Genomic DNA, 27,407 nt, shown 5'->3' with positions numbered 1-27,407 from the left:
ACAGCCAAACTTGCACCTATTCACTAACATACCATTTTATCTTTCATATATTTATTTTTATATTTATTTTCAAATTGTTATGGGTTTCAACAGATATTTTAATATGCTGACCATTTGAAAACACTCCTTTTTTCCACAATTTCTTACAACACCCTCCGTCCCTCATTTTGACATGCTTTCTTTTCTTTCTTTCTCTATTTATTCATTTTCTTTTTATTTTGTTTAAATATCTTTTTCTCACTCCTTTATATAGTTGTCCTGTTTTGTAGTTGTCTCCTTTCTTTAATTACAATCTTGTCTCATTTCCCTCTCTCCTCATGTCCCTCTCTCCCCACGTCCCTCTCTCCCCACGTCCCTCTCTCCCCATGTCTCTCTCCCCCACGTCCCTCTCCCCCCACGTCCCTCTCCCCCACGTCCCTCTCTCCCCACCTCCATCTCTCCCCACCTCCATCTCTCCCCACCCCTCCCCCACCTCCATATCTCCCCACCTCCCCCACCTCCCCACCTCCCCTCTCCCACCTGCCGCTCCCCCACCCCCTCTCCCACCTGCCGCTCCCCCACCTCCCTCCCCCCATTGCCCTTAGCTTTCTTTCTAACTTTCTATCATAAAATACTTATAAAATGTTCTTCACTTCAGCTTTGTCATTACTCTTATTTTAGAGTCCTTTTGTTTGAAACATTTCATGACACATCTTGTGACTTCTTCTGTGACTCTCCATCACATGTCTCCTCCTGTTCTGTCCAGAGTCATTGAAGAGGCCACAGGTTGTGTGACAAAAAGATTTCAGACAAAGGACACTAGAATAATGATAATGATAATAATAATAATAATAATAATAATAATAATAATAATAATAATAATAATAATAGTAATAATAATAATGAAGCTGAAGTGAAAAACGAGTATATAATATGTATGGTTAATTGACTTATAAACTGTTTCACCGTCTATGTAGCTCCGGTCATTAGTTCTTTGTAATATAATGCAATAAAGTGATCCCTGATGAATCGCTGTTGTTAAGCATCCAATTGCACTTTGAACGTCTAATGCAGAGTTCCAAACAACAACATCGGTGAAACGGATTTAGACAAGAAATGATATAAACCTGTGATTATCGTAATTTATCCTATATTTGTTCCTTATATCACAACTAGTAATACTACCAAGTATAGTAGTAGCTTAACCACTTTACTGGAAGCAGACTGGATGATGATGATCTGTTTAGCTCTATATTTAACCATAGCAGTCAGTCATCTAATTGTACGCACACAATATACTACACAACACACACACACACATGCATGTGTTTGTGTGTGTGTGTATATATATATATGTATATATATATATATATATATATATATATATATATATATATATATATATATATATATATACATATATATATAAAATCTAATCAGCTTGTATGCAGCAGCGTTGTGGCACCATTCAAAATCTAAAACAATACGAAATGCAGTGTGACCAGCAGTGTATAACAATATCCAATAGTGCAGTGGATACAGTGATTACAGTGATATATATATATATATATATATATATATATATATATATATATATATATATATATATATATATATATATATGCATGCATACATACATTTACATATATATTTATATATACAGCAGGATTCTTTCAGTTTCTGTCTATCAAATGCACTCACAAGGCTTTGATCATCTCATGGTTATATAAGACAATTGCTCAAGGTGTTGAACCTGAAGCCACATGGCTGAGAAGCATGCTCTTCAATCACATAGCTATGTTTGTCCCTATCCACACCTGTGCCTATAGCCTCACCTATACATATACATACATATATAAATACATATATATATATATCATCATCATCGTTTAACGTCCGCTTTCCATGCTAGCATGGGTTGGACGATTTGACTGAGGACTGGTGCAACCGGATGGCTACACCAAGCTCCAATCTAATTTGGCAGAGTTTCTACAGCTGGATGCCCTTCCTAACGCCAACCACATATATATATATGTGCAAACAAATGTCTGTAAAGTATACAGACACTATCATTTTCTCTCCTTTCTTCTTTGGATGTTTGATGGTCAAAAAGAAGGTTTTTCCTTCTAACTGCTCTTGTCATAGTAGCCAAGTTGATGGAGATGCTGCCCAGAAGTACTCCAACTCATATGGAATTACTCTACATCATCAACTGCCTTATATAATAAGGATTATTCTCAAGAAACCACTTGACTGCCTGAACACATCTGTTAGGGAGCCCAAGTCAACCCCGAACAGAGTGCTGTTGATTCCTTTCTTTTGCTGGTGAATTATACAATCATTTTGTTGACTGTAGGCAAGAAGAATCCCAAGGTTTTGTGCAGTCTTACACTAGCTAAGTCCACCCTCAGATTCACCCTCTGGAAATCAGACAACTCTTTTGCTTCTTGTGTTAGTAGCAAAGCTAAAAACAATTCATATACTCCAATCTAAAATGAAAAATACATATATCAACAAATTTGAATTTCAGGTAGCATCTGAATAGAAAGAAACAGTATAATGAGGGGAGTCTATTTTTGAGATGTGTGTGTTTGTATAAACATACACACATATAAACATATACATGTCTGCAAATGAACTTCTCCAGTTGTTTTTCATTCAATCTTTTTTCTCTTTTACTTTGATTTTTTTTTGTTTTGATTTCTGAAAAACATACCATTATCATCACCATCATCATCTAACATCTGTTTCACATGTTGGCAGGGTTTGGACAGTTTGACAAGAGCTGTCATGTCAGAAGACTGTGCCAAGCTCTATTGTCTGTATTGGCATGGTTTCTACAGTTTGATGCCCTTTCTAATGCCAACCACTTTACTGAGTGCACTAGATGTTTTTTTACATGGCACCAGCAACAGTGAGGTTACCAACTGACTTGCAAAATGACCGCTCGACTGAGGTGTATGTGTGTGGCGAGCTGACAGAAATGTTAGCATGCTGGGAGAAATGCTTAGCGGTATTTTATCTGCTGTTACGTTCTGAGTTTAAATTCCGCTGAGGTCGACTTTGCTTTTCATCCTTTCGGGGGTCGATAAATTAAGTTCCAGTTATGCACTGGGGTCGATGTAATCGACTTAATCCCTTTTTCTGTACTTGTTTTCCCCCTCTATGTTTAGCCCCTTGTGGGCAATAAAGAAATAAGAAATAGGTGTCTTGCTGTAGAGAAGATGTAAGGGTACTCCAGCTAGAGAGAGAGATATGACAGGGCTGCACTTAAGTTATAGGGAGGTGTAAATAAGTGAAGTGGAACCAGGTATGGGATTGGACGAGTGGGTGGGTGAGTTTGTGAGAATGTGAAAGGAGAATGGGAGGTGGGGGAGGAGGAATATAGTGAGTGGACACAAATAGAGAGAGGAGGTGTTAGGAGGTTATGCTGTGCAGAAGAGATCAAAAAAGGACAAATAACGTGCTGGTAGGTTTGCAAGGGTGCAAAGAGAGAGTGGGGGATGGAAAGGAGAAGAGTGCAGCAAGTGGGGAATATGGGTGGAGGGAAGAGAGGGAGATGTTAGGAAGGTGGGTTGTTGGGGAGAGAAGTTTCTCGGAGACAGATTGTTTGCAGCGGATGTGGTCATGACATGATGGCCTCAATTTTTACTTAGCTAAGCAGGTTTTCTTAACCATAGTAAATCGCACTAATAAAGACAAAAATACTATGAAATAAATAAAAACAATTTTTTTTAAACTGTGATTTTTAAAGAAATCCTATTCAGTAATATTTATTTATGTTGTTTACTGAGAAAATGGAAAAACCATTTGCGAACGTGTTTAGAACTTTGTGCTTAATTGGGAAAGTTAGGTTGCGTGTAAGAAGAATACAAATCCTGTTGTATACAAAAAAGAATATTCTTTATTTGAATTGTTGCTGCTGTTGTTATTGCTGTTGGTCTTGGTGCTTGTTTAGCCCCAGGTCAGGTCTGATCACTCAAAGGGTATATATATATATATATATATATATATATATAATACAAGGAATATATATGCATGTATAAAACACACATATATGTACATACTTACATCTACATGTGTATGTAGATGCATATCAGGGTACAGGACGTTAGAACAATGAACTACAGACAACGGAACGAACACATCGGAAAACAGAAAGCCACTTGGAATTATTCATCAGCTGCCTCTAGAATAGTCTCTTCCTGAGTAGTGGATCAACCCACTAAACAGAGGATTCCAAGGTGGCAAACGTAAACCAAGACAGGAAAAATTCGACAGTGAAAACAACATAAAAAAGCTGTACGGCCAAACGTGAATCTGATGTAGAACGCTAGTAGTTTGTTATATAATTTTTCAAAACAGAGAAGATTTCGTATTTAACCGAAAATGGTATAGTTTTAAATTTGATTTTGTTCGATCAATTCATTATGTTTTCTTTGGGTTTTTTGTTCTAATGAAAATCATTCCTGATGACGTGTAAAACAACTAATATATTTAACTTATTTTAATGGTTAAATATAGTTCTACACAGAAATGTTTACATTGAATGTAGACATGGATATATAAACTCCAGTGTTAAATCTCTTTTTTAAATGTATAAATTTGAAACTTTGGATATATATATATATATATATATATATATATATATATATATATATATATATATATATATATATATGTAAGTCTTAGTAAGTAGGAAGGCTAACAAATTGCAAACCCCCTCAGATAGATGATCCTGCTCAATCTGTAGAAAAGGCATGGGTAGAATCTCCATATGATGTACCTGGTGTAAGCTATGGACACATAAAACGTGCAGCTATATCAAAGAAAGGTCAACCGGGAAGATAGTGCTTGTGTGTGGCAGATGCAGAGAGGCAATAAACACTGAAGATGTACAAAAAACAGATTCCATCATATTCCAGGGGGAAAAACTAGTTGTTGATAGCATCTGCTATCTACATGACCAAGTCTTTAGTGGGGGTGGTTGTTCTAAGAGTGTAGTGGCTAGAATAAGAATAGCCTGGGAAAAGTTTAGGGAGATCCTACCTCTGCTGGCAACTAAGAACCTCTTGCACAGGATGAAAGGTAGACTGTATGATGCATGTGTGCGAACTGCCTTGCTACACGGCAATGAAACATGGGCCATGGCTGCTGAGGACATACGTAGGCTTGAAAGAAATGAAGCTAGTATGATGCGCTGGATATGTAATGTCAGTGTGCATATATGACAAAGTGCAAGTGGCCTGAGAGAAAAGTTGGGCATAAGAAGCATCAAATGTGGTGCGCAAGAGAGACAGCTGCACAGTATGGTTGTATGTTACGTATAGATGAGGACAGCTGTGTGAGGAAGTGCCACACCCTAACTGTGGAAGAGGTGGACCTCGGAAGACATGGGATGAGGTGGTGAGATTGTGGCCATGGCTGATGCCATTGTTGCATATCCAGCTCATTTAAAAGTACCGTTGATGTGTTGAGTGATATGATATGTTTGAGAAGACCTGTTCAGTCAAGTAAAACCAAATTCAATTCTCACTGGCTCCTGTGCCGGTAGCATGTAAAAAGCACCATCGAAACGTGGTTGATGCCAGGTCTACCTGAGTGGCTCTTGTGTTGGTAGCACAAAAAGCACCATCGAAACATGGCTGATACCAGTGCCCCTTGACTGGCTCCCATGCCGGTGGCACATGAAAAAAAAGCACTCTCCAAATGTGATCGATGCCAGGGCTGCCTGTCTGGCTCCTGTGCTGGTGGCACGTAAAAAGTACCATCTGAATGTAGTGGCTGCCAGTGCCCTCTGACTGGCAGGGGTGCCAGTGGCACATAAAATGCACTATCCGAATGTAATTGATGCCAGTGTTGCCTGACTGGATCCTGTGCCGGTGGCATGTAAAAAGCACTTATGACACTCTCGGAGTAGTTGGCATTAGGAAGGGCATCCAGCTGTAGAAACCTTGCCAGATTGGATTGGATCCTGGTGCAGCTACTGGCTTTCCAGACCTCAGTCAAACTGTTCAACCCATGCCAGCAGGGAAAATGGACCTTAAACAATGATGATGATATCAGTTGAATAAAATTAAAACACAGTCTGGTTTTCATGTTTTTTATTTTTGTATTGAAAATAATTTTTTACACTATTGAAGTGTGTTAAACATTAAAAAAAATATTTAGTAATGTTCATGAAATTCAGTTAGCACTTTCAGACATTCATAGTAATCATCAGATTTCAAAATGTATTGACTGACAGTTGAGTTTATTTCTTGACAACTGTAATAAAATGAATGATTTCTTCCTTTTTGTAGCTTTTAGAAGGCTCTGACAAGCTGGATTTTTTTAATATGGTTTTGTTTTGAGGAACTATACATTAGCGAGACAGGGAATGCATTATTGGAATGCTTACAAGTTCACAGACAACATATCTGGAACACTAATGTTCGCCAAATTCCATTGAGTGAACAAATAGAAACATGTGGTCAGAAAATGTTTCAAATTTTTCCTTTCCACAAACTACATGACTCAACTGAGGTTGGAAGAAAGATAAAAGAAAAAAGGTTTATTAAAATGTTCAAACCTGTCTTGAACGGAAATAAGAACAATAATATAACAACCAGTTAATGATGTGGATTAAAAAATATCTTTAACATATGAATATAAAAAAATTACTGAAAACTCCCACCAGTTGAAATAAAAATGATCGAAACCAACTAAGTTTGCTCATCGCCAAAACCATCACTGGTAAACTGCAAGCTGATTGGTTAAATTAATGGCGGAATCTATGCTAGTAATAATAGTGCACCCAACAAACTGTGATGTTTAAGCTGCATGCTGATTGGTTAAAACCGTATTCAAAAAATTCAGCTTGTCAGAGCCTTCTAAAAAGGAAGAAGTCAATCATTTTACTACAGTTGTCAAGAACTCAACTCTCAGTTAAATACATTTTGAAATCTAATGACTACTACGAATGTATGAAAGCACTAATTGAACTTCATGAACATTACTAAATATTTTTTTTTTATGTTTAACTCACTTTAACATTGTAAAAAATCTTTTTAAAATACAATAATAAAAAACGGGAAAACCAGACCATGTAACTTTATTTAACTGATATATTATTCTATGCATATTTCCACAAATCTGGAAATATATATCTATATATATATGTATATGTAATCATCATCATCTATCTATGTTATTTTAACTGCAAGTGTGGCAGTGTATTAAGAAGTTGTTTGCTTCACAACATCTTGATTCCAGGTTCAATCTTATTACATGGCACTATAACCTCAGGCTGACTAAAGAAGCTGAAAGAAGTATATGTGTGTGTGTGTGTGTGCGTGCATTTGTGTTTGTCTCACCACTACTTGACATCTGGTGTTGGTTTGTTTACATCTCTGTAACTTAGTGGTTTAGCATAAAAGACTGATAGAATAAGCACCAGGCTGAAAAAAAAAAGTACTGGGTTTAATTTGTTTTGCTAAAACCCTTCAAGGTGGTGCCTCAGCATGGCTGCAGTCTAATGACTGAAACAAGTAAAAGATAAAAGATTTTATTAGTATTATTATTAATTATTATTATTACTATTACTATTACTACTATTATTATTATTATTATTATCATCATCATCATCGTCATCACCACCATCATCATCGTCGTCATCATCATCATCATCATCATCACCATCATCATCATCATCATCACCACCACCATCATCATCGTCATCACCATCATCATCTAAGGTGGCGAGCTGGCAGAATCATTAGTATGCTAGACAAAATGCTTAGTGACCTTTTTGTCTTTACATTCTGAGTTCAGATTCCCCTGAGGTCAACTTAGCTTTCATCCTTTTCGGGATCGATAAATTAAGTACCAGTGAATCACTTGGGTTGATGTAATCGACTGGTCTCCCCACAACCAGAAAAAAAAAAAAAAAAAAAAAAGGCCTTGTGCCTTCAGTAAAACAGATTATTATGACCATCATCATTATTATTATTATTATTAATAGTATGTTGGGCAAAATGCTTAGCGACATGTCATCTGTCTTCGTGTTCTGAGTTCAAATTTCGCCGAGGTTGACTTTACCTTTCTTCCTTTAGGGGTCAATAGAATAACTACCAGTTAAGTCCTGGGGTCAATGTAATTGACTTGCCCTTCCCCCCAAAATTGCTGGCCTTGTGCCAAAATTTGAAACCCTCCTCTTCCTCCTCCTCTTCATTATTATTGCAGTTGTTTTCTGCACACAGCAGCACATTCTATACAATAATCCACAACTCACTCTTACATATGGTCTACACAATTATTATTCAAGAAAATAACAGATAAACATGCACATAACCAATCGCTGATACCGCCACCTCAGCAACTTGCCTTCAAAACAGCTGCAGCTCATTAAATGTCATGTTAGAGCACATGCCATTTATCAAGCAGTCTCTTTCCAATATGAAACATTATCACCATGAAACAGAATAGCTCAGCTTGCTTTGCAGCTCAGAAGAAACACTAAAACAATATAAGAAACATCAAACCAAACATTCATTATCTTTTATCGTTTACTTGTTTCATTCATTGGACTGTGGCCATGCTGGGGCATTGCCCTGAAGGGTTTTAGTCTAAGAAAGCAACACCAGTACTTAACTTCAATATTTTGATTTGTTTCAGTCATAGAACTGTGCCCATGCTGAAGCACCACCATATTCAAGGGCTTTAGTCAAACAGATCGGCCCAAGTGCTTATTTTTATCTTTTATCTTGTTTCAGTAATTGATATGTGGCCATGCTACGATGCTGCCTTGAAGAGTTTTAGCCAAATGAATTAATCCCAGTGCTTATTATCTTTTTTAAGCCTGACACTTATTCTATCAATCAGTTTTGCTGAAATGCCAAATTATGGGGCCATAAACAAACCAACACTGGTTATCAAACAGTGGTAAGGGATGAACACAAAGACATGTATCTTGGTCAGGGTGTAAGTAGCGCTTACTTAAGGGAGATTCAAGTAGCACCAGGACAAGGTGCTTGTAACACTTGTACTCTGTAACAGGAAAAGCTCAACACTTGTACTCTGTAACAGGAAAAGCTCAACACTTGTACTCTGTAACAGGAAAAGCTCAACACTTGTACTCTGTAACAGGAAAAGCTCAAGAAACACCATGAACAGATGAACACCATGAAAGGGTGGCGAGCTGGCAGAAACGTTAGCATGCCGAGCAAAATGCTTAGTGGTATTTCGTCTGCCATTACGTAGTACCAGTTGCGCACTGGGATTGATATAATTGACTTAATCCCTTTGTCTGTCTTTGTTTGTCCCCTCTATGTTTAGCCCCCTGTGGGCAATAAAGAAATAAGAAACACCATGAACAGATGAAAGCGATAGCAGCTAACAAGTTTTGAAAGATATATATATAATATCATCATCATCATCATCATCATCATCGTTTAACGTCCGCTTTCCATGCTAGCATGGGTTGAACGATTTGACTGAGAACTGGTGCAACCGGATGGCTACACCAGGCTCCAATCTAATTTGGCAGAGTTTCTACAGCTGGATGCCCTTCCTAACGCCAACCACTCAGATATATATATATATATTATTATTATTATTATTATTATTATTATTATTATTATTATTATTATTATTATTATTTATTATATTTATCTTATGATATTTACTTTGCTTTATATTATGCTCATTTATTGTGCTTTTAATTATTAATTTTTCTATATGTGATAGTGGATTTTCTTCGATGAGTTCTTGAAACTTGGTTATTTTCCCTAAAACTATATATTTTATATTTATATATATATGTTATATGATTTCATTTTTCTGTGCTTTATATACCTCCACCTATTTGTAATATTTTCACAAGGTATTTGTCATGTTCATCAACAGATGTGATTTCAATTTATTATTTATTGATATTGATGATTGAGGGTTGAGGTTCACATATTTAGTATGCAAGCTATTACTGCCACAGTTGCTGCTAACATCACCTCTACCGCATTGATGTCTCCACTATAATACGATAATGTTTGGTAAGCGTGGTTTATTCCTTTCATCTTCTATTTGTTCTTCATAGTCTGGCAAAGCACTTGGTCAGCAGAAATATAGTACAGATGAATCTGAAGACCAAGTTTTGGATATCAAAAGGATTAAATGCCCATAGGAATGCTGGTCTGTCATAGGATTATTCATTTTTGCCAATTGATTGGACTAAAGCCACATGAAATGATGTGTTTTGCTCAAGAACACAACGTGTCTCCAAGTCTAAGGAGGCTGTGTGGTTAGAAGTTTACTTTCCAATTACATGGCTCTGGGTTCAGAATCATGTGTGGCACTCTGGGCAGCTGTCTGCCACAGTAGCCCTGACCCCACCAAAGCTTTGTGAGCAGATTTGGTTGACAGAAACTGTAAGAACACCATCATATGTGTGTGGTGTGTGTTTGTGCACCATCATATGCGTGTGGTGTATGTTTGTATGTATGCATCTGTTTATCTCTCTCTCTATATCTATCTGTCTGTCTGAGTAGACAAACAAAAGAAGGGCATTCAACACATTTATTGGGAGTTGTATGGATCATATACATATGATTGACATTAGGAAGGGCATCCAGCCATAAAAACCATTCTGAAACAAGCATGCAGCTTTGGCAGCTCTTCAGCTGGCCAGTTCCTGTCAAACCATCTAATCCATGCCAACATGGAAAATGGATGTTAAATGAAGATGATATGATGCTACACACGTGTGCATACACATACACACACATACATTCTGAAATAAATCTTCTCTCTGATACATTCATAGTAGACATCTTGAGTTTCTAGATCTCACCCTTTCTTTCTCATATGGGTTAATATTAACTCCCTCATCTCTCTCATATATATGTATTTCCGTCTCCACACGCATATACACACACATACACCTCACTCACTCTCTCTCTCTCTCTGTTTCTCTCTTCTTCTCTTCCTCTCAGATCTATAAAGGCACAGTACTTCTTACTACAAAGTAACATACATTAACATACTAACGGCCTGCCTGTATCTTCTCCTTCTCTGGCGCTCCTCTACCTGTACTCCTCATCTCTCTCTCTCTACCATACAAACACTCTCTCCTTCTGTCTTTCCCCCTCTCTCTCTCTGACATGCTGCTCTCTTGAGCCCTCCCTCCTTGTACACATTCATACAAAATTATGCCTCACTAACAGAAAGAAATTAATGCATTCCTACTATGTTTTAAGGTCGTTGACATCGAAACTAACTGTTGGTTCTATTTCTATTAGTACAGAATATCTTTTATCTTTTCGTTTTTACTTGTTTCACTTGTTTGAATGCGGCCATGCTGGGGCACTACTTTGAAGAGTTTTAGTTGAATGAACTGATCCTAGTACTTAATTATTATTATTACTATTTTTTTTTTTTTTTGTTTTAGAGCCTGGTACATAGAATATGTACCAGGCTTATACCAAACTGCTAAGTTATAGAGATGTAAACAAACTAACACTGGTTGTTAAGCAATAGTGGAGAACAAACACACACTCACACACATGCACACATACACATACAGCAGTGCCCCAGTATGGCCATAGTAAATGATGTGAGAAAACTGAGTACTGGGTCAATTTCTTTCAACTAAAACCCTTTTAAGTTGGTACACCAGCATGGCCACAGTCTAAAGATTAAAAACAATTAAAAAATAAAAGGCAAAACTAAGTACTAGGTTTGATTTGTTTGGTTAAAACACTTCATGCTGGTGCCCCAGCATGACCTCAGTCTAATGACTGAAACAAGTTAAAGATAAAAATAAGTACCAGGGTGGTGCCCTAGCATGGTCAATTCAATGCCCCAGCATGGTCACAGTCCAATGAATGAAACAAGTAAACTAAAAAAAATACAGAAACAAGTTTAAGGAAAAAAAAAAGAAAAACATGAAATCAAAAGCTAGTTTCATTCTTGTTTTATTGTTGAGTGGTTTTACATAGGGAAAGCATTCAGCTGTATACATAATCACTTCAACAAAACATTCTGCCCTTCGTCTACCACACCCCATTGTAGCATATCCATTATAGGAAAAAACAGATGTGAAAACAGTGCATGTGCATGTGTGAAAATATATATATATATATATATATATATATATATATATATATATTATATATATATATATATAAAATATAAACAAAATGCCACCTGAAAATAGAGCAGGTATATATATATATATGTTAAAATAAATACAGTCGAAAGTGTCAGTTCATTAGAACTAAGAAAATAAAAGATTTGACGCTGTGTTAACTGGGTTAGAATACATACACCTATCTCTTTACCTACCTAGCTACTTACCTACCTATATACCTACCTACCTACCTACAAACTTACCTGCCTACATGCATACACACATGGTGATTTCTCTACCTTCACAAGTGATTGCCATCTCTCTCTGAGCTTCCTCATAGTCAGTGGTATTTCTGACTTTCTGTCTGTGATTTTCTGATGACTATTCCGTCTCTTGCAGATCTGCATGGTTTAAAGTATAGGTGCCAGATGAAGGGAGGAAAGTTGTAACTTCCACTAAGACTGATTGGATCACTTTGTAGGATGTGATCTCTTTGAATTGCCATATATCTCTTCACAGCCGAAATTGACATGCAAACTTTTTTTCACCTACACACTAAGACTCTAGATCATCCAGTCTTGGAGGAAAGATGTTGCATGCAGCTGATCTTTCATGGGATTTCAGATAATTGAAATACCCAACCTTAGAAAGGACTACATGGTCACATATTTCACACTTCCAACACTATATTTTCATTGAGGTTCTCATGACAGCACCTCTGAAGCAAGATCTCAATGCTTTCATGTTCAAGGAAATCCTTTTCAAACTTCTACAATATTTCCCTTATACATCTGTCTGTCTGTCTGTCTGTATCTGTGTATCTATCTGTTAATATTGCATACCCATATACATACATACATATGTATATCCATCGAATCCATGCCAGAACAGAAGGAGAATGTAAAATGATGATGATGATGATGATGATGATGATGATGGTGATGGTGGTGGTGGTGGTGGTGATGATGATGATGACCATCATCATCATCATCATCATCATCATCATTATCATCATCATCATCATCATCCAATTATATGCTTATATATCTAATGCAATCTTTCTAACTGATATGGCCTTGTTTCTACTCCTCCTCCTTGCCCTCCTCATCCTCTTCTCCTCCTCTGATGTTGATGATGATGATGACAATGATGACTGATAATGATGATGAAGAGCCTAGATTTGCTCTTCATTTATTTTCAAATAGCATGTTATTTTTATTGCTGGATATTGCCAACACTCTTTATCCAAAATGCCATGGTCTTCCCCCTAGGATAGTCTAGGTCTATATCGTGAAGCAGAAGAACACAAGAAAACTTATTGCAAACAGCAATACAAATAATTAGTTCTGTCAAAGAATAAGAGATGCCTAATTGCAGACGTGGCTGTGTGGTTATAAGTTTGCTTCCCAACTGCATGGTTCTGGGTTCAGTCCCACCGCATAACACTCTGGCCAAGTGTCTTCTGTGGTAGCCCTAGGCTGATCAAAACCTTGTGGGTGAATTTTGGAAATGGAAACTGAAAGAAGCATATTGTGTGTATGTGTTTTTGTATTTGTCTCACATCACTGCTTGACAACCAGTGTTGTTTTGTTTATGTCTCCGTAACTTAGTGATTCAACAAAAGAGACTGATAGAATAAATACTAGACTTGGGTCAATTTGTTCAACTGAACATTGCATTTCCAGGAACCAAATTCCAAACAAGGCTGAAGAATTGCTCTCCTAGGTCTACATTAGAAGATATTTGGCCACAGTACTATGTAATATAATATAACCTGCCGAAATCACAAGCTTCCAAAGTTAACTTCTTTTAATTGTGTCTATTTATTTCTTTTTTGTTTTTAATACCAAAATTGTTAGAACTGCCAGTATTAAAATGTTCACTTTTAAATTAAAATCTCCATCAAGATCCATTAGAATAAGATTCATTATCATATCATTCCAGTTGATCAGCACCAGCCATAACGAATACCAATAATATAAATTACAGATATTTTACTGAATGCTTTCACAATTTCCTGATTATATTGAAAATTAATTAAAGCACATGGGCTGTCTAATTGTTTAGAACTGTAACCATGAAGGAGTTAGGTTATATTTAAACTCATTTGCCATAATGGGAGTCACCATGGCTATTCTACCAAAACTTTTATCTCTCTCTCTCTCTCTCTCTCTCTCTCTCTCTTTTTCTCTTTCCCTCTTTCTGTGTGTGTGTGTATGTTTGTGTGTGCACATGCATTCACACACACGCACACACATTTATATATATATATATCATCATCATCATCATCATCGTTTAACGTCCGCTTTCCATGCTAGCATGGGTTGGACGATTTGACTGAGGGCTGGCGAACCAGATGGCTACACCAAGCTCCAATCTGATTTGGCAAAGTTTCTACAGCTGGATGTCCTTCCTAACACCAATCACTCTGAGAGTGTAGTGGGCGCTTTCATATATATATATATATATATATATATATATATATATATAAACAAATAATAAATGAGTATATGCATATATACGTACAGATATGTGCATACCTACGTCTACCTGTATATATAGGTGCATATCTGGGTACAGGACATTGTAAACAAAACGTAGACAAGAAAATAATAGTAACCAGAGTACAGAAAACACACAAGCCACATAGAGAACATTTTCCTTCATCAGCTACCCCCGTTTTAACACCGGCGTTTCGAAGAGTTATATACACATACATACATACATACGTACATACATATAAGCATGTTCAGCACTGTAACTTGAGTGTATCCCCTAGTACAGCTTTTCTGTTTTATTTATGTGTGTGTTACTCCTCCTCTCTTCCCCCTCCCCCTCTCTTCCCCTCTCCCCTCTCTTCCCCCTCTCCCCCCTCTCTTCCCCCTCCCCCTCTCCCTACTGAGGTAGCCATCTATCTTCCTTACAGCAAAACATTTCTGTCTCTCTATTCATAATCTCACCTCTCATCACCTAGCACAAAATCGCTTCCCTCACTACCACCCCTCCCTCAGTTGAGAGAGTCTTGCCTTGCAAGTCAGTTGGTGACCTCACTGCTGCTGACGCCACATATATATAAAAGCACCCAGTACACTCTGCAAAGTGGTTGGTATTAGGAAGGACATCCAGCTGTAGAAACCATGCCAAATCAGAGATTGGAGCTTAGTGCAATTCTCTGGCTTACCAGATCCTGTCAAACCATTCAATCAATTCCAGCATGGAAAATGGATGTTAAATCACAATGATGATGGTGATGATGATGATGATGATATATAAAACATTTATACATAAACCCCATGTGATTTTGTCTACAAAGGTAAAATTGAAATCTGTCTCAGTAAATATTTATTAGGATTTGTAATAGTTCCAGTTACTATTGGCATCCCTGAATCCAAGACATTTTTGTTTCTTTTTCTGTTTTTAGCTTGTATGCCATCATATCAGTTATATCATATTCCACACCGACATGCACCAAATATTTGTTTTTATTTGCAAGCACCCCTCTCTCTCTCACTAATTTTCTCACTAATTTTAAGCTCTTCTTAACACCTAAGTCTCTATTTTTACTTTTATCTCTTTTTTTCACACACAATCCTCTGGTGCATCTTGACTCATCACCAGTGATGTTCCCTGGGGTCATCAGGTGTTTTTGATCTTTCATCATGAGACACCCTTACACAAGTAACCCAGTCAAGGTTGATGAAACCCCAGCTTGTCTCCAGTTAGCACTACCCCAGGTGGCACTGCTCCTTCCATGGCTCACACCTCCTGATCCATAGCCACCTTGAAGCAGCCTCTGTTGCCTCTGTAACCAATCTGAATGGCATTCCACCTACTGGCCCCATGGAGGCCAAGTATGCTAGAGAGACTGACCCACAAACCCTCTACATCCCACTTCGATAAGATCATACCTTGCTTGCCAGCCATTTCTTTGGCATAATTCTACCTGGTTATATTTAAATCCCTACAGATTTCTTGGCCAATATAGAAATTGGGTTATCTCTTATATTCACGTAAATTCCAACACAAGATTAAGAATTTGCATTTGCAATCTACATGTTGATAATCTTAAGTAAAACGTATGCATAAATCCAGCCTAACTTCTTAGGATTCTCATCATTATGTAAAAGGGCAGCTTAGGCATGTGTTTTAAACTTTTATATTTAAATCTAGCTATCAACTGTAATTTTTGTTCATGATATTTTTCATTTATTTAAAATCAAGAACATATGTAAATTGTATATCCAAAACCTCTTCCAGGTCTCTCCGACAAAAGCTTTGATAAGTAAAGTTCCTTCTTCTCTGTTCTGTGATTTGATCTTTACAGAACTGGGCTTTTGACTTGAAAAATTTTGACTCTTAAAGAGCAGCAAAGGTTTTTATGAATATTTGTGCCAAATGGGCAAAAATAAATATCTTTTTCTTAAGAGTTATTTTTATGTTTATTTTCACTTTAAATAAATACAAAACTATAATAATTCTTAGTTTCTTGCACAATAAAATTTGCTGCCTCATTATTGAAAAATTCTGTAAAATATTCACTTTCCTTTACATCTGGGGTAGTAAAAATTCATTTGAGATTCCCACACTGTTGTCAAACGAATGTACAAATGAAGAACAATCGATGCCCTTTTCCCATCTAGAGCTAGTTTCAGCATCACTTTCCTCTGTGCAATCTACAGTATATACATCATCATCATCTATCTGATCTGATAAAAAAATTGGTGTGAACATAAATTCATTTGAGGATCTTATATTGTTCTTGTCAAATGAATGTACAAATGGAGAAAAATTAATGTCCTTTTTTCCATCCCGAGCTTTTTGAAGTATTAATTCCTTCTGTGCTATTTAGAGCATCATTATCATTTGCCTCATCAGATGAAAAACTTGCATGAGCATAAATTTATTTGAGATTCTTGTATTGTCAAACAAATGCACAAATGGAGAAAAAAACTGGTGCCCTTTTTCCATTGAGAGCTAGTTGAAGTATCACTTTCTTCTCTGTTATCTACAGCATTTCCGACCATCATTATCTACCTCATCTAATGACAAAGGAAAGTCAGGTAAAAGCCTCTTCTTCATCACTGTATAAATTTTCCATTTGCAACTTGATTTCACCTGTCGATAAGGGCCACTAACCCTTAAGCGCATTTGACAAAGTAGCTGCTCAGGCATCAAGTAATGATGGCTGTAACCGTGTAAAATTTTTGAAACATCAATCAATGTGATGTCTGCTGTTTTCTAATGAGACATCAATTAATAAAGCCCACTTTTTAAGGGTTAATGAAACATAAATTTTTTATTCAAATTATGAATAACTCTGCAACAACACTGCTTGATGGCTGGTGTTGGTTTGGTTACATTCTTGTAATTTAGCAGTTTAGCTTAAAGAAAAAAAGAAAAGAAAGAGACTGATAGAATAAGTAACTGACTTAAAAGGAAAATAAGTGCTGAGGGTCAGTCTGTTTGACCAAAACCTTCAATTCAGTGCTCCAGCATGGTTGCAGGCCAATGACTGAAACATGTTAAGAGAAAGAAAATAAATATATTTTTATGTGTCTGCTTGATATTTAGTTGTTATTACTTTGCCTCCTGCCTTAAAAATGTGTCCTGATAGACTTCGTCGTCATCATCATCATCATCAGCATCAGCATCATCAACAGTTAGCACCCGTTTTCCATGCCGGCATGGGTTAGATGGTTTGACTGAGACTGGTATGTCAGAGAGCTGCACCAGACTCCAGTCTGTTTTGGTTTAGTTTCTAGGGTTGGCTGCCTTTCCAAATGCCAGCCACTCTACAGAGTGTTCCAGGTGCCTGTAGTGTGTCACTGGTAAACAAGTTCACGTTTACCTGAAGTTACAATATTTTGTGAAGAAGCAAAGCTTCAACTTGGACCAAGGCCTTGACATGAAGGTGCTTACTACTATAGCTCCAAGCCAACCAAAGCCTTGTGAGTGGATTTGGTAGACAAAAACTGAAAGAAGTCTGTTGTATATATATCATCATCATCCTTTACTGTCCATTGTCCATGCTGGCCTGGGTTGGATGGTTTGACTGGGCTGGCATGGTGGAAAGCTGCTCCAGGCTCCAGTCTGATTCAGCATGGTTTTCTACAGCTGGATGCCCTTCCTAACACCAACCACTCCAAGAGTGTAATGGGTGCTTTTATGTGCCACTGACACGGGTGCCATTTGTGTGACACTGGTATCTGCCATTTTGCTTGGCTTGATGGATCTTCTCAAGCATGACATAATGCCAAAAATCTTGGTCCTTACCTCCGTGAAGCCCAACACTTGAAAGGAACTTGTTCACTTTGCCTTCAGGAGGCCCAACACTTGAAAAGAAGTCAGCCACTTTGCCTCTGTCAGGTCCAACTCTTGAAAGGAACTCGGCCACTTTGCCTCCAGGAGGCTCAGTGTTCAAAGGTTGATATTTTATGTGCCACCAGTACAAGTGCATTTGGCTTGACGGGTCCTCTTAAGCAGAGCTCATTGCCAAAGGTCTTGGTGACTAGTCATTGCCTCTGTGAGGTTCAAAGTTCAAAGATCATGCTTCACCACCTTGTCCCATCCATGTCTTCCTAGTATACCTCTTCCACAGGTTCCCTCAACAGTTAGAGATTGGCATTTCTTTACAGAGCTTTCCTTGTCCACATATATGTATGTATGTTTGTTTGTCTGTGTTTGTGCCTGTGTTTTTCCCCCCTACTATCATTTCACAACCAGTGTTGTTGTGTTTACATTCCCATAACGTTCAGCAAAAGAGACCAATAGAATAAGTACTAGGCTTACAAAGAATAAGTCCTGGGGTCAATTTCCTTGACTAAAAATCCTTCAAGGCTGTACTCCAGCATGGCCGTAGTCAAATGACTGCAACAAGCAAAGGAATAAAATAATGTGACAATGCTTCATGAAAACTAAACTATTCTAATATTTTGTTGTTGTTCATAAGTAACTTAACCCCACTGTGACTCCATACGGTTTTCAAAAATCCTTCAGCATTTACAGAGAAGCTTAAAATTGTCTTTATACACAAATGATTTATCTATTCTCAATTCTGTTGATGCATTTTCCATGTTACTAGATTCGTTTGTGTACGTGTATGTCATTGAGAGAAAAGACAGAAATACTGAGAGAGAGAGAGAGAGAGAGAGAGAGATAGAGAAGGAGAGAAACAACTGTTCTTAGAGGGAGGCAGTAGAATGTCGTATGAAAAACGGTATGAGTCTCTCTGGAATATACCCATGTTAGCATTCCGGGGTGTTTATTTATTGATCGGTTTAATTTACGTTCATCGTATTTGTTATGATAAACATAACATCATCATCATCATCATCATCATCATCATTTAACATCCATTGTCCATGCTGACATGGCTTAGGCGGTTTTAACAGGAGGTAGTAAGTTAGAAGACTATGCCAGGTTCTACTCGCTGTTTTGCTGAGGTTTCTGTTGTCGGATAACCTCTCATAATACCAACCATTTTACAGAGAGTGCTTTTTTTTTATATGGCACCAACACCAGTGAGGTTACTGAGTAACATGCAAGACAGAAGAACATGGAAAGGGAAAGGAAAAAAAAAAATTCCCAGTACTACTAAATGGGAAGCATTTGAGAGAGAGAGGGAGGTGGCTTTATGTCAGATGGAAAATTGTCTATCATATTTTCATTTATGATCAATTTATACTCTCTCTTTACTTACTTGTTTCAGTCATTTGACTGCGACCATGCTGGAGCACTGCTTTTAGTCGAGCAAATTGACCTCAAGACTTATTCTTTGTAAGCCTAGTAATTATTCTATCGGTCTCTTTTGCCGAACTGCTAAGTGACGGGGACATAAACACACCAGCATCGGTTGTCAAGCGATGGTGGGGGGACAAACACAGACACACACACACACACATACATATATATATATATATATATATATATATATATATATATATATATATATATATACATATATACGACGGGCTTCTTTCAGTTTCCGTCTACCAAATCTACTTGCAAGGCTTTGGTCGGCCCAAGGCTATAGTAGAAGACGCTTGCCCAGGATGCCACACAGTCGGAATGAACCCGGAACCATGTGGTTGGTAAGCAAGCTACTTACCATACAGTCACTCCTGCGCCTATACATTTTGTTTTACAATTTATTTTCTTTTCAATTTTTCATTTTTAAAATTGTTTATGGTAATAACAACAATAATAAGAGCTACAATAATGAAATCAATAATTCTTTCTTCTATAGGCATAAGGTGTGACAATTTTTGGGAAGGCGCTATTTGATTATATTGACCATAATGCTTGATTACTACTTATTTTATTGACTCTGAAATGATGAAAGGCAAAGTAGACCTCAGCAGAATTTGTACTCAGAACTAACTCTGTCTCTGTCCCTCTTTTTCTGTCTCTCTTATTATTGGTAAAACTCTCAAAGACACATTCTTTCTCTTTGTTCAATTAATCTTTACCTTTTCTGTATTGACAATGTTCATAGTAAAGTAAAGTAAAAAAAATCGTTATTTACACTATGTACAGTGAGATCGGAATCAATTATTTGCATGTTTATTTTTAAAGATGTCCATGCAGATTTGGACACAAAATATGTTGGTCACAGCAGTGTGTATCATTGGAGAATAACTTCTCTCTTTTATGACATTAATATTCAAAGTGAAATTGGTGATATCACAGTTACTTATGGATAGCATTGTGAACAGAAACTATGTCCACCTACCATTACTGTAATTACTCTAAGGATTGCTGTCAACTATAACTTCCCCCACTGCCAGTTACTACAGTTACTCATAATAGCTGTTACAGCCAGTTATCTACTCCCTGTATTCTTGGCAACTATATTTATCATTACTCCAACTATCCTGGTACCATGACAGTGAGGCAGTTTCTACATGATTGCCATGATCCAAATAAAAGCATTCTAAGATATAGCTCCTTAGCTCTAGTGAAGGCTACCTGACTAGGAGAATTTTAACTTTAAATGGAATTTTACATGGGGAAGATATGGAATCAACTAGTCACATTGGAATCAACCTATCTAGGGGACTAGTAAGTATAATTTAAAAAAAAAAAAGCTATACAGAGAAGATATGGTTTCCAAAAGCTGCAACAACAGTAACACATCTATGATAGATGTAACTGTATAGAAGGGTCACATTAGTACTAAAGGGTAATGTCTAGTGTTTGTAGTTCAAAAAGAAAAGAAAAATAAAGCATCCAGTCCATAGTGTCAAGTTGTTAGTGATAGGAAAGGCATCCAACTGTAGAAACCTTCTCAAAATTTACAAGTTTTAATTTAATAAAAACCCTAATTGAATATACAGGACTGACAATGATTGTGTTAGTGCTGTGCATGATTGTGGGTTGGTCATTTGGGAAACCTCTGACCCTATGTGAGAACCCCTTGACTATCATCAAACGATGGTACCAATTCTCTTCCTTGCAGGTGCAGGAAACAGACATCAAATAACCTAGCCACCAACAGAAGCCCCACCTCTTCCTGTCAGGTACAAAACTTCAAGAGTGCCACCATCATTGCTGGCAAGATGAAAGGTAGGTCTGGAAAAATTGTAGAGATGCTAGAATGGAGGAGAGTAGTTGTGTGCTGTGAACAAGGGATAAGATAGAGGAAAGCCTCTGCCAGATTTCTCTGGGATACAGACACAAAATGACCGATAGCACTGGAGTGAATAGGGGAGGGATATTGTCCCCAGAAAATAGATTAGGTAATTGATGGAGTTAAAACATGTGACAAAATATTTAAGCTAAGACTACTGAGATGCAACAGGGCAGCAAAAGTGATGTTTGTATATATGAACCAGAAATAGGACTGAGCTATGAAGAAAAGGATTGTTTCTATGGAATCCTGATGATAATGAATGATAGTAAACTCATTATCGTACCTGCAACTTTATTGTACATCTTGAGCCAAACCATGATAGCCATGTTACAGGGAATAAAATAGGATAAATGCTGTTGGGGTTCTGTAATGTAAATTACTTAAGTTATAGGTTCATTAACGAACCAATACTGGGTGTCAAGCTGTGGTGGGGTACAAATACAAATGCATCATTGTGGAGGCCTTTCTGCTCTCTTTGATACTATTTGGCAACCACACAGATCTGCTTACCATCTGTGAACCTTGTGACATGTCCAACCCAGCAGAACTTTTGTTTGTGGTATTCTGCAATCACAACATTCAACACTATGTTCTTGAATGATCTCACTTTGAATATGCTCTCAGAACGATGTTCCTAGCATGGATCTTTCCATGGTCCTTTGCATTGTAGCCAATTCATGTTCTCTCTTTGTAGTGGATCACATCTCAATTGCATATAAGAACACATTTAGGACGGCGCTATTGAAGATTGTGATATGTATGGTCTTGTCCAGCTTTGCTTTGAGCACATCATTTAATGAGGTAAACACCTTCCATCCTGCTCTTATTCTCTTTGAGATTTCAACATCTATGTGTCTCCTAAGTAGACATATTCCTTTACCTCCTCAATTTCACCATTTTCATTCAGCCTTGTGTTCTGTCTTCAGATGGCATGTACTTTCCATTGAATCTTCTGTACTATCTACATCATCATCATCATTATTGTCGTTGTCATCATCATCATCATCATCATCATCATGTACCTCATATGGTGATGAAGGAAAGTCGGAAAAAATTACTTCTTGATTTCTTCCATTGATAAGATCTAACACTTAGGTGTATTAGATGACATAGCTCTGCTTAGGCATCTATTGATGATGGCTGTAGCTATGTATGAGGGAAAGTCAAAAATTATACACACTCTTTATTTCCAATGTATTTACACAAAAGCAGGGGATAAACAAGTACATCGTTCTTCTATATAGTTTCCTGCCTTTACAATGTACTTTGTCCAGTGGTCCACAAGCTTGCATATTCCCTCCAAGAAGAAAGTTTTCAATTGCTTGTGCAACCATTTATGCACCACTTCCTTCACATCTTCATCCGTAGGAAATCAACGACCTCGTAAACCATCTTTGAGCCTTCCAAAGACATGATAGTCAGAAGGGGTGAGATCTGCGCTGTAGGCAGGGTGTTCCAATACCTCAAAACCCAATTGGTTAATGGTTTCGATGGTCTGGACCATCGTGTGTGGGTATGCATTGTCATGCAACAACAAAGCTTTCTTCGACAACAGGCTTCGGCATTTGGTGCAAATTGCTGGCTTCAGTTTGTTGGTCAGCAAAGGCTGTATCTTGCTCTGTTGATCATATACTGTTGCTAGTAGAGTGGCCATGTTTACACTGTAAAGCCAGAAAGAAAAATGGTGTGATCAGGCTCAAACTTTGATCACGTGACCACAATAGTACCAACTATAAGCACTCATGCACAGAAGGCAGAGTGACAATAATAAAGATATGTTATGGTGAAAATACGGATAATTTTTGACTTCCCCTCAAAACTTTTGAAACATCAATTGATGATGTCCACCATCTAAGGGTTAACGACTTCGAAATGCTTATCTGCTAGATATTTTGAAGTTTGTTACAAATATTCCAGGCTAGTCCCTTGCATCTAGGGCAGTAATTTCTTACTGCTAGCAACATAGGACTCAAAGTACTTGAAGCCACTGATTTTCTTGAGGTGCGTACCATCATTGAAAAACAGTTGGCCAATGGTGGCTTTCCTTTTCATTGATGGTCAGGATGCAGTCTTCTTTATTTTACGGAAACGGACTGATTTTGACTGCAGGATCTGTGACTGTGTGGTAAGACATTTGCTTCTCAACCACATGGTTCTGGGTTCAGTCTCATGTGAGTTGATTTGGTCGATGGAAACCAAAAGATGCCTGTTGTGTGTGTGTGTGTTTGTGTTTGTGGCCTACCACTGCTTGACAACTGGTGTTGGTGTGTTTACATCCCTGTAACCTAGAAGTTCAGCAAAAAAAGAAAAAAGAAAAGGAGATAGATAGAATAAGTACTGGACTTAAAATATATGCTGGGGTTGATTCATTTAACTTAAATTTTTTCAAGGTGGTGCCCCAGCATGGTCACAGTCTAATGACTGAAGCAAGTAAAAGATAAAAGATAAAAAAATACAAACATATATGCATACACATTTTACATATATACATATGTACATATGTCTACATATACATATATGTACACGCATACATGTAAGAAGAAGAGAAAGAAGAAAAACAATAAATAAATAAAAAGAAAAACGAGAGATAGAGAGAGAGAGAGAGGTTATGTGTGTGTTTTGTGCTGGGGTTCAGTAGGCCACTAATAATGCTAAGTAGAATTAGCAGATAATATATCTAAGCTTCTTTATAATACAGGCTGAACTGTTGTAATAGCATTTTTAAAATTTTTATTTTTAGTTCTGTTGTGTTTATATTTTTACATATGTTTGCTGAAGGAAATTTTTCTTTCTCACCATTTATCTATTTATTGAGTGACAGCAATCAGTAAATTGCAAAAACTTAAGCCACCACCACCACCACCACCACCATTATCATCATCATGTATTAATGTCCATTTTCCATGCTGGCATGGGTTGGACAATTTGACAGAAGCTGGCAAGTCAGAAGATGACACCAAGCTCTACAAAGCTCTGCTTTGGCATTGTTTTTACAGCTGAATGTCCTTCCTAATGCCGACCATTTTACGGAGTGTACTGAGTGCTTTTTTTTTTATGTGGCACCAGCAACCAGCTGGGTTACCAAGTAACTTGCAAGACAAAACCTCCTTAACTAGGATGGGAACTAGTTATCAGGGAGGGGACATTGTGTCATGGGATGAGTGGTTAAAAAGTATGATAGAGGAATAGAGATAGGTGTCTTGCTGTAGAGGAGATACATAGCTTTCTCAGTTGGAAAAAAGAGAGAAAGAGAAGGAGGTGAGGGAGAGAGGGATGGTGGTGGAGATATATTAGCAGATGCAGTGGAGGCATACAACACCATTGTACAAAATCTACCAATTCTCACCAGGGATCCAAAAATGAACTACATTCTTAAATGCATAAATTCATCAAATGTAAAAAGCAACCCAAATCACTGAAAAGACTACTGACAAATGCAAAGCTATATACAACAACCTTGAAACCAATGGTTAAAAAATCTGGACATGATTAGCAAAAGTGAAACCGGTCGACAACCACAATAATCTTTCTTTAAGATATATTAAAACTATGTAAACTGTGCAATATATATATATATTTTGCATTACAACTCACCACATGGGGATAATCAAAATTCTCTTCCTCCCATTTTTTACTATATATATATATATATATATATATATATATATATATAAATACATACAAAGCTTGAAATTTTAAGGGAAGGCATTTGTCGATTACATTGACTCAGTACTCATCTGGGACTTATTTTAAGGGAAGGTTGACTTTGGTGGAATTTGAACTCAGAATGTGAATATGGACAAAATACCACTAAGCATTTAGCTCAGTGTGCTAATGATTCTGCCAGCTCACTACCTTAATATTAGTAATAATAATAATGATAACAATCCTTTCTGGTATATGCACAACACATGGAATTTGGTGAGAGAGGACTAGTCAAGCACATTAACCCTAGTGTTTCACTGGTACTTAATTTATCAACCCTGAAAGGATAAAAGGCAAAGTCGACTTTGGCGAAATTTGAACTCAGAATATAGCAGTGGTCGAAATACTGCTAAGCATTTTTCCAGCATGCTAATGATTCTACTAGCTCACCGCCTTAATAATAATAATAATAATAATAATAGCGAGAAACAGGATCGAAGCGATCAATGCTCTAGCCTTACCAATCGTGACTTACAGTTTCAATATCGTTAACTGGTCAATTACTGAAATATGTAATGTTGACAGAAAAATACGAAAACTGTTGACAATGCATAGAATGCACCACCCTAAGGCAGATATAGAACGTCTTTATCTGCCAAGAAAAGAGGGAGGCCGAGGACTTCTACAGCTGGTATTAACAATGAAGGTAGCCACAATTGGCCTAGACACCTACCTGAAAAACTCTGCGTACTGGATGCTAAAACTTGTCTCAAAACACGAAAGCAAGAAAGCATCTTACTCAGTAACAAAACAGGCAAAGGAATATCTAAGTGAATTCCAATTGCAACAAATTCAAGAATTAGACGAACTAGAAACACCTGCAGAAAAAGCTAAGCGCTTGAAAACCCGTGCTAAAATTGCTGCCTTAGCTATTATGACTGAAAAATGGCATGGAAAACCTCTCAATGGCAAATACCCAAAGAGAGCGAATAATGCAGATATTGACAAAGCCCTTACCCATCAATGGCTAATGGCCTCTGGCTTGAAATCAGAAACAGAGGGGTTTATCATAGCAGCCCAAGATCAATGCCTACCTACAAAGAACTACCAGGCCAACATATTAAAGAACGGCAGCTCCCCATTATGTTGTATATGCCAACAACAAAATGAGACCATCGATCATGTTGTCTTCATGTGCAGTCTGCTTGCGCCTACAGAGTATCTCAACAGGCATGATAGAGCTGCACAATATATTCACTGGGTAATATGCAAAAACCTGGACTTGCCCCATGACAAAAACTGGTGGGAACACAAACCACCCCCAGTACTTGAAAATGATCACATTGCACTCCTCTGGAACTTCACCATTCAAACTGACAGAAAGATAGAGGCAAATAGGCCAGACATCATACTGAAAGACTTCAGACAAAAATCATGCCTCCTCATTGATATGACTGTCCCAATCGATATAAACGTATCTGTCAAGACCTACCAAAAACTGAGCAAATATAAAGATCTTGAAATAGAAATTAGCAAAATGTGGAATCTGAAGACGAAAACAATACCTATTGTCATAGGTGCCCTGGGAATGACAGCGAAACGGGCTGATTACTACCTATTTCAGATACCAAATTTTAAAATAAACACATAATTTTCTTATGGTTTCTTAAACATTCACTAGAACAAAACTGTACAAATCCAAATATATGGTACCCTAGGCATAACACCTACATGAACTTCTAACTTGTTGTCTCTTGAGGTCTCTGGGTGAGACTTGGATCCAACTTGTACAAATGCAAAACAAAAGTCAAACATAGAATAATAATAATAATAATAATAATAATAATAATAATAATAATAATAATAATAAAAGGAATATATTTACAGTCACAATAGAAAGGAATATATTTACAGTCACAATAGAGTTGGACCAGATATACACTGGAAGCTATGCCAACACTATGGAATAACAACTGAAAAAAAACAACATTATAAGCACACGCCAGAAAAGGACGCAGAAAATGAGAAAGCAACAATACTATGGGATAT

The 27,407-nt window shown here is 37.2% G+C and overlaps 1 protein-coding gene across 4 annotated transcripts in view; it reads left to right on the top strand.

The window, feature by feature from the left end:
* Positions 1 to 27,407, top strand: part of LOC106883388 (steroid hormone receptor ERR1) — a 234,315-nt gene that overhangs the window by 129,751 nt on the left and 77,157 nt on the right. The gene's annotated exons all lie outside the window — the stretch shown is intronic.

The sequence above is a fragment of the Octopus bimaculoides genome, chromosome Z, assembly GCF_046866305.1.
Source record: "Octopus bimaculoides isolate indiv1 chromosome Z, ASM4686630v1, whole genome shotgun sequence".
Classification (NCBI taxonomy): Eukaryota; Metazoa; Mollusca; class Cephalopoda; order Octopoda; family Octopodidae; genus Octopus; species Octopus bimaculoides.
Note: the sequence above shows the minus strand (reverse complement) of the source record. Positions and strands in the feature narration are given on the sequence as shown.